General features: G+C 45.3%; 1 protein-coding gene across 1 annotated transcript in view; it reads left to right on the top strand.

Annotated features, from left to right (window-relative positions):
- The first annotated feature begins 2,415 nt into the window (after window positions 1-2,415).
- The window catches only part of Smim14 (small integral membrane protein 14), a 48,004-nt gene continuing 40,949 nt past the window's right edge, over window positions 2,416-9,470 (top strand). The window contains exon 1 of the mRNA XM_005359271.3: window positions 2,416-2,617. The gene's annotated coding sequence lies outside the window, so the exon portion shown is untranslated. The remainder of the gene's footprint in view (window positions 2,618-9,470) is intronic.

Below are 9,470 nucleotides of genomic sequence, written 5' to 3'. Positions count from 1 at the left end.
ATAAAAGAAGATGCTGTTTTCATAAAATGCTAGGATTACATGAAGTAGATAGTGTCACTTGGTGGATGTAGAATCTCTGAAAATATTTCATGCAGATAGCAAAGAAAATAATAGAGGAGTTCATGGAATAAAGTAATAATAAAACAAAAAAGTAAATCGCCAGCTGGGTTGTCAGGGTCAGTGGTGTGTTTGTTTGCTTGGCAAGTGGACATCTGCTTCTCATCTATTCTTTTTAAATACAAAGTCTGTTTATTTTTCCTCTTTTGAAGATGGATTTAGAAGATGTTCATATCTCAATGTCAGAAGCTCCCGTTCCCAATCAGCTGCCTAGAGCAATCCTGCAACCATCTTTACAAAGGCCTGGCACATCTTCCTAGCAGCTGACAGGGTGCTTCATTGCAGGGGTTGTCTGGGCAGCGGCCTCTCAGGCCTTCACAGAACTGGACCGGGCCCTGGGTCAGCCACAGCCCTGGCATTGCCATCCCATGTGTGCCTCTGAAGCCTACCTCACACTCCCTTGCCAGAACTCAACTGTCATGTAGGGTAGGGGACCAAAGAGCAGAAACTGCCCAAGTGCCTTCAGCTCTCAGCTTCCCTCCTAGGGTAGGGCTCACGGTTGGATGCTAGTCTCAGAAGCCTGGCTGTTGGGGTGCATGCTGGCCAAGTTCAGTGCAAGTTAGAAGTGTAGTGATGGATTCCAATTTTTTTGTTGTTATTGCTTTTGTCTTTCAAGATAAGTTCTTTGTGTTGCCCTGTCTGTCATGGAACTTGATCTGTAGACCCGGGTGGCCTCGAACTCAGAGATCTGTCTACTTCTTACTCTCAAATCCTGGAATTAAAGGTGTACACCACCAATGTTTTTTTTTGTTTTTTTGTTTTGACAGGTTTCTCCGTAAAACAGCCCTGGCTGTCCTGGAACTCACTCTGTAGATCAGACTGACCTCGAACTCACAGAGATCCACCTGCCTCTGCCTCCTGAGTACTGGGATTAAAGGCCTGCACCACCACTGCCCAGCCAATTTTGTTTTTCTTAACTCAGTAACTGAGAATGAGGGTTTCTATTTTTGTTGTTGTTGTTGTTATTTATTTATTTATTTTTCAGGACAGGGTTTCTCTGAGTAGCGCTGGAACCTGTCCTGGTACTGGCTTTTCAGACCATGCCGGCCTCTGCCTCTGGAGTACTGGGATTAAAGACATGCACCACCACCGCCCGGCTTCAATGACTCTTTGTAGTTACAGTGTAGCCAAGCCAGAGCTTCAGTGTTTGTTTTCTTGTGTTACTTGTAACCTTACCAAAGTGTGCAGACCTACCTCATTAGAATCCAGAAACTATGAACCACGTAGCTGCATGCAGACTGGACAACACTGTTTTAAAGGGTCATGTTTCTTTGTTTCCATTTTAACATATTAGGGAAGAAAAGGAAGTAGTTGTACGTAGATGTTTTCTCAAGTCATTATTTTTGTCCAGACTTTAAATTCTGAGAATAATTTTTTTCTTCTGTTTACTTATCACAATACTCTTAGTTTGTCCACAGTTCCTTGAAGTCGTTTAGACTACGTGCAGAATTAAGACTTCCCCAACTGCTTGCAGAGATGCTTTTGCTTATTAGGCCCCACACTTCTATTTGCTGTTTCCAGACCTTTCTTATTTCCTTACATAGGTGTGAAAAGTTGTCTTTGGATTGTTGAAATACTACTTCCTAGGCTCCCTAGCCCAAGTAAGGAAGCTACCTACTCTCATTTGGCTTGGGTTCCTCTCATTTTTTTTTTTTTACAAAAATTGAGATTCTATATCGCACTGGCTGACCTCGAATCCCACCCCCGCCCTCAACACACACACACACACACACACACACACACACACACACACACACACGGTTTCTCTGTGTAGCCCTGGTTGTCCAGGAACCACTGCCCCACCCCCCAGAGCTGTTGCGTCACCACACCTGGCTTCTGACACCTTAACGTTAAAGCCGAGCTTCATTTAGGTCTGCTTTCCCGGCCCAACACTGTTCGGAGAGTCATCGGGATCACTCAAACCCCCACGGTTGACGCGCTTCTGTCATCTGCGAGTTCCGATGTTCACGTGGGTCACCACCTCTGCAGGTAGACCGGGTCTCAGCAGACACCAATTCACGCGCACCTCCACCTACGTGTGACTAAACGCTGCGGAGGACGGAAGCCAGTCCCGCAGCACGCGGACGCAGACGTCAGACGACGGTAAACACACGGAGACGACGTGGGACAATCCGACGGCCCCCACGCCCTTCCTTCACAGTGCAGCAGCCCCACCCCTCCCCACCGGAACTCCCCCCTCCGCGCTCGGCGCGCCCACGCACGTCAGCGCCGAAGCTGAGGGAGCCGCCCCCCTCCGACGCCGGCAGCCAGCGCGACACGCGCATGCTCACTCGGCGGGGTCACGGGCGGCTCGGGCGCTGCAATCTGTTGCGCCGCCCTCGGGAGCCGGCAGATCCGGGTCTCGTGGCTAAGAGTGACGTGGTCTGTGGAGTCCAAACAGAGGGGAGGAGGCCGGCGGCGGCCAGCAGCAGCGGCAGCGACAGCGGCGTCCGGAACGCTCCCGGCTGCCACCCTCCCCGCCCGCCGTTTGTTTGGGCGGGTGAGTGTCCCCCTGGCCCACCACCCTCCTCGGCGACCGTCTTCGCGTCGTCACTTCTATTTCTATGCCCGCGCGCTCCCGGGGACCGCTGCGACAGAGAGGGCAGCTCCGGCTGGGCGCTGCACCCGGGGAGCCCGCGGCCGCCGGCCGGGCAGCCTGCAGCTGGGCTGGACGGGCACCCGCACTCCGGGCGCTCTCACTTTCGGGGCCCGAAAGGCAGCGTGGGCGTGCAGGGATCTGGGGACAGTAACCCCGAAAGTCGGGCGGTAGCTTTCGCCTGGTGGGTCCGATGAAGTCACCCGGACGCGGGCCTTTGTTGTGGTGTCTGATAGCTGCCATCCTGAAAGCCACAGCTCCTTTTAGCCTCCATTGTGCTGCGGATTTAAAAGAGTCCCCTTTCCTGTGGGCTCTGTATGGGGAGCTGGGCTGAAAATGAGCAGGTAGCGGCAACACCGTTATTGGAAGGAATGCAGGGCGATAGCCTGGCAAGGGCTTGAGATCGGAGTCGCTGCTTAAAGCCGAAGTTTTCTGAAGTAGCTGTTTAAACGTTGGGATTTTAGCCAAGATGATACTTGCTAACCGTAGAGAGGCGGCAGGATGTTTTTAGTTGCCCCAGTTGGAAAAACAGAGAATGTGGTCTTAATGGAATGCCTTGGGTTTGCATCTGGAGCGCAGGATGAGCCCCAGGAAGCATTTATACCTGCATTTGTAGAAGAGACCCTCCCGATCTTTTTGCTGTCTTGTCAGAAACTGCTAGCAGCTTTTCGTACAACAATTTGGAAAAGCTGCAATTTTCCAAGTGTTTAGTCTGGAGACGCTTAGGAGGCATTCTTGCTGCCCTGGTCTGATGTGGAGGTTAGGGAAAGCAGCTGCATGCGCTTCAGCGCTTCAGGTGACTCAACGCTCACGCAGATTCCTTTAGTGTGGTCGCCCACCCTTCTGCTGCCCTCTGTACTCAGACCAGAAACCAAACTTGGGTGACCCAACGCGGTTTAAAAAGGGACATCTTCCCCTCTCCAAGATCCTTTAGTGGAAGTGTTTCTGTGGTAAGCGGTAGGAAAGAACGGGGGGGGGGGGGGGGAGTCTGATTGCTTTCCATCAAATCTGGGAAGAATTCTTAGGAATTTAGATTCTCTTTGAAGTGCATGTCCTAGGGCAGTAACGGACCTGTTACCAAGTCTTTTCCTTCTGTGTAGGTCATGGGCTTTTTTTAAATTTTATTTTTTACCATACTTGGAATGCTCTTGCTACAGATACAGGGAATTTTGTTTGTTTGTTTTGTTTTTGCACTTCCCCCTTTTTAGCTTAAAAGAAAAAAAAACCCTTTGTACTATCCTAAAACATTATTTTTGCTTGTACGACATGTTTTTTTGATGAGTGGAGAAAATGTTAGACGTACATGAGGAGAAAATAATAATTCTGCCACTCAACTTTCCAGATGTTAGTTTATATCCTTCCAAACACTTTTGCATTTGTTTTATACAAATATGCTATCGTGCTGCATTTGCTTTTTTGTTTTGTTTTTGTTTTTTGGAGACAGGGTTTCTCTGTGTAGCCTCGGCTGTTCTGGAACTCACTCTGTGGACCAGACTGACTTGAGCTCACAAAGATCTGTCTGCTTCAGCCTCCCAAGTGCTGGGATTAAAGGCGAGTACCACCACTGCATTGTTTTTTAAAAAATAAATTTATTTATTTTGATTTAATGTATATGGGTATTTTGCCTATATTATGTCTGTGCACCTTGTGTGTTCCTGAGTGCCCAGGAGGTGTTAAATTCATGGGACTGGAGTTACAGGTGCTGGGAACCAAACCCAGGTTCTCTGCAAGAGCAGCCATCCTTCCCCCAACCATGCATTTGCTTTTTTCTGTGGGCTTCTTATACTGGCGTTCTCTCTGTCTCTTTCTTTCTTCTTTTTGGTTTTTCAAGACAGGGTTTCACTGTAGCTTTGGAGCCTGTTCTGGAACTAGCTCCTCAAACCAGGCTGGTCTCAAACTCACAGAGATCCGCCTGCCTCTGCCTCCCAAGTGCTGGGATTTAAGGCATGTGCCACCATTGCTTGGCAATTTTTATTTTTATTTTTTTTATGTTTTAGAGACATGGTTTCTCTGTGTAGACATTGCTGGCTGTCTTGGAGCTCACTCTAGACCAGGCTGATCTCAAACGCAAAATAAATAATTCTTTCTGTCTGTCTGTCTGTCTATCCATTCATTCATTTTTTGCAGCTATGGACTATGGACCTTTTCAGGTAAAATCCACTGTTGAAAAAAACGATAGTTTTTTGTTTGTTTGTTTGTTTAATTTTTGATTTTTCTAAACAGGGTTTTGAAAACTTGCTCTGTAGACCAGGCTGGCTTCGAGCTCACAGAGATCTGGCTGCCTCTGCCTCCCTAGTGCTGGGATTAAAGGCGTGCATTGTCTGTGCCACCACCCAGCAACAGCTACTAATGCCATGGTGCTGAAATTTTTCCTCCCATGTCTCTTTGGCGATGATGTTAGATTTAAGAACTCAATAGACATGGAATGACATGTGAGGTTTCACTTGTTAAAGTCTCAAGGGAGCAAGTGCAATGTGGAATTTGAGAAAAGTCTGATTTAGTAGTTCCAGTCAGGTAAGTTTATGTGCAATCCTTAGTTATAGTATTCCAACTGCAGAGTAGCTGTTAGCACCCCAGCCCAGAGGCCCTGGAGCTATTTTACTTTGCTCAGAGCACTTAATGTACTTCATTAGCATTGGGAGTGTGCTTTCTGGTATAGGGTTTTTGTTCTTTCTAACCACTGATGCCAAAGGAGAATGCCCTCTTCACCCCAGCTTCAAAGGCTAAGTACCATGAAGTATCCTAAATCTGCTAATGCAATTCGGGCTTCTGTCTTAGAAGCTTTCTTAAGACCTATAAGTCTCTATGGTCATTATCTCCTGAGTAACTAATTCCACAGGCTTAGTACACTCTGACTCGGTTCAGTTTTCATTAATTTTTACAAGTCTTTTTTTTTTTTCACAAAATTTTTACATTTGTGAAATATGCATCTGTGTGTGTGTGTGTGTGTGTGTGTGTGTGTGTGTGTGCATCTGTGTGCCAAAGGAAGCCAGAGGAGAATATTGGACTCCCTTGTGCTGGAGCGGTTGTGAGTTTGGTTATGACCTAATGCCAGACAAGGGGATTAGGAACCAAACTGGGTCTTTTGGACAAGTAGCAAGTGCTCTTAATGGCCGAGCCATTTCTGCAGTCCCTTTAATTAAAAGAAGTTATAGCACACTTTCCTCACCCTGGTGCTGCCATCCTTGCTAGACGGTCCCCATCTCTTATGTGGTCAACTGAAGTAACTTCCTGGCCTCTCTTCAACATCGGCTGCTTACTGTGCTTTCTCCCATCGCAGCCTAAGAGATTCCTTAAAATGTAAGTTAGATTGTTGCACACACAGAGATACACACATACACACGCGCAGGCACACACATGCAGACACTCCTCCTCGCCTCTGCCTTCCTTTCTTACCATGCTTGTGTGTCTGTATTCCACCTAGACCTGTACTGGAGTCTGGCTGCATCAGAATATTTCCGCTTTCCATCCCTTTTGTTGTGTGTGATGCTAGTGTTGGAGCTGCCTTAAGGTCTTTGCTCTTCCTGTACCCTGGGGCTTCAGTATTCTCCCGGTTTGCTTTAGCCAATTCATTTCTGTCATTCAGGTTGTAGCTCAGATGTCGGCTTTCCTGAGAAATGACATCATTTCTCTATTCTTTTTTTTTTTCATTTTATTCACAGCATTTCCTACTACGTGGATTGCCTTAATTTTCAGTTTTTTTTTTTTTTCTACTTCAAGCTGGAAGGTGGTGTGGACGCCTTTCACCCTAGCTCTTGGGAGGCAGAGGCAGGTGGATCTCAGTGAGTTCAAGGCCAGCCTGGTCTACAGGTTAAGTTCCTGGACAGCCAGGCCTACACAGAGCAACCCTGTCTCAAGGGATAAATTCTGCGTCTGATGGCAGTGCTTCAGGTTTATATACTGGAACTCTGACTGTTGGCTGGATGAACTTGTGGACGTACGTATCTGTGCACTTCTTTAGGCCTGTTCTTTCTCAGAAGACTAACGTTCAGCTTCTTATAGGACACTTTTAATCCTTGGTGTTTGAGTCAGAAAACATTCTCATTCTATTTTAGACCTATGGAACCTTAGAGAGATTGGTTCCCAGAATCTGTATTCTCCTCCAATCCAATCCACTTTTCTGTAGTGTTGGAAATTTAACCTAGGCCCTTGTGCCCAGACCTTGTTATTTTTTTTTGGAGGGGTTTTATGTAGCCTAGGCTGACCTGGGACCTGTCTTAAACTTCTGATCCTACTTCTTCCACCAGGCTTTGTTTTTTTTTTTTTTTTTTTTTTTTTTTTTTTTTTTTTTTTTTTTTTTTTTTTTGAGGTGGCGTCTCCATAGCGAGGGCTGGCCTTGGTTAACTGGAAGTCTTCCCATCTCTTTCCCCCAGAGGCTTCCCCAGTGTAATTACAGACATGAACCACCACACCCAGCTCCAAATTTGCACTTTCAACAAACCCTTTGGGTGATTTTATTTTACGTTCAAGTTTGAGAATGTTTCCTGGTGTTTTATGTCTCTTTTTCTGGAAGATAGTTCTTTTATACTAGTTCTGATTTGGGAGAACAGTATGATAGATAAGGTTACAATGCTAAGTATTACTCTTTATTTTTCGTGTAGCTGCAGAGCAACCTAGGTGTAAGTGTTACTACCCACATCTTACAGATGAATACACTGAGACATAATGAATGGTTGAAGCCCAGTTCTGTGCTTCCTCTGCTTGTCTCGCTGCTTGTGAGCTACAGCGTTTAGAGCTGCACACACAACTTTCACTAAGCTGAGTTGTTTTCTGTTACTCACAGAGGTCAGAAGATAGCACTGGATCCCCTGGAACTGGACTTGTCCACCATGTTGGTGTCAATCCTCTGCAAAAGCAGCCAGTGCTTTTCACTGACGAACCATCCCTCCAGCCCTAAACTGGGTTTTCATTAAGGACAGATAGTATTTTCTGTCCTATTTGCAATCTACCTGGAAGATATAGATAGATAGATAGATAGATAGATAGATAGATAGATAGATAGATAGATAGATAGATAGATAGATAGATAGATATATTGTATTTTTTGAGAAGTTTTTGTTGCTGCTGTATTTGCCTGAAGTTGCAGAGTTAGGAGACGATTTTGAGAAATACTCTAAGCATAACTCTATTTCTGGTTACTCAGGATGCTGAGGTAGGAGGACTATTTGAGACTAGCAAGGGCAGCATAGTGAGGCATTGTTTCTAATAGAGCAGCAGCAACAACAACAGAAGACCCTGAAACCTCCCAGGTCCTCTTGCTTTGCTCTGTGAGCCTACAGGTAGCTTGAAATCAGTTGGAGTGTTTTCTTCTTCCTTGTGCATTTCTTTATCTTCTTCCCATCAAAAAGATATCCTTGACGATGAGGTCATTTGTTTCTACATCTGTCGATGTGAGTGTCTTACTCTTTGGACTTCCTAGGACAAGCATAAACTCCAGAGTTCTCAGGGCAAGACCTTTTGCAAATGAGACTGGTGTTCTAAGTCTTCTGTCTTGTTAGCCTCGCCCTTTCCAAGGAGGCTTAGGTCACACTTGCCGTTGGCCAGCTCTAGCCTCACTTAGGGACCTTGGGCTTCTATTAGCAGCCATGTATTTCTCCGTCTATCTCATGCATTTGTTACTGCAAAGTTACAATGGGCAGTAACATTTAAAACCAACTGCGGTTCTTGTCTCATGTTTTTTAATTGTTATTTTTATTTTATGAGTGTGGATGTTTGCTCTGTCTGTCTGTGCACTGTGTAAGTGCCTGGTGCCTGAGAGGGCATTAGATCCCCTGGAACTGGAGTTACTGATGGCTGTGAGGCACCATGTAGGTGTTGGGAATCAAAACTGGGTCCTCTAGAAGAGTAGCCAATACTCTTAACTGCTGAGCCATCTCTCCAGCACTTTCTGTTTGTTTTATTGCTTTGTTTTGTTTTTTTTGAGAAAATCTCAATATAGCCCATGGTAGCCTCTTAACTTCCTTCCTTCTCTCTTCTGTCAGTGCTAGAAATTGAATGGAAGGCCTCTTATAAGTTATGGAAAGACTCTCTCGTTAAGCTCCATGTTAGACCCACTAAACATGGTTTCAACTGACTTTATGTCATAAAATGTTTTAAATAAAATCACTTGAAGTTTTTAGTTCATTCTGGGAATGAAAGTAATTTTGATGCTTATAACTAATACCACGAGCAACCATGTTAACTCAAACTTTGAAGAATTGCAGCAAGCAGTTTAATTATAAAACAAGCCATACCAGGGTGTGGTGGCACATCTTTGATCTCGACACTCAGGTGCCAGAGAAAGGCAGATCTCTTGATTTTGAAACCAGTTTGATGTACCTGGTGAGTTTCATCCCAGGCAGCTACACAGTAAAGCTGGGGGGAAAAAATAAAAGAGTTGGAGAGATGTCTTAGAAATTAAGAGCACTGGCTTTTCTTGCAGAGGTTCTGAGTTCAGTTCTCGGCACCCACATGGTGGCTCACAACCCTCTGTCTGGTGCCCTTTTATGACCTGCAGGCATATACAGGCAAAGCACTAGACATAGTAGATAAATAAATCCTTAAAAAAGTAATAACATAAGTATAAAACAAACAATATTTAGAACATTTTAATGACTCAAAATGAGATTAATTGTAATTCAGAAAATCTAAGTAGTATGCATATACTGGGATGTGCTTAGAAAATCCACAAGAAAGCTTGTATTAGAAACTGCCTCTGAGGAGAGCTCTTTCCATTTGTTTTTTTCCTGGAGTGGCAGGATGACTTATTTGAAAGTTT

Source organism: Microtus ochrogaster, linkage group LG1, assembly GCF_000317375.1.
Source record: "Microtus ochrogaster isolate Prairie Vole_2 linkage group LG1, MicOch1.0, whole genome shotgun sequence".
Classification (NCBI taxonomy): domain Eukaryota; kingdom Metazoa; phylum Chordata; class Mammalia; order Rodentia; family Cricetidae; genus Microtus; species Microtus ochrogaster.
Note: the sequence above shows the minus strand (reverse complement) of the source record. Positions and strands in the feature narration are given on the sequence as shown.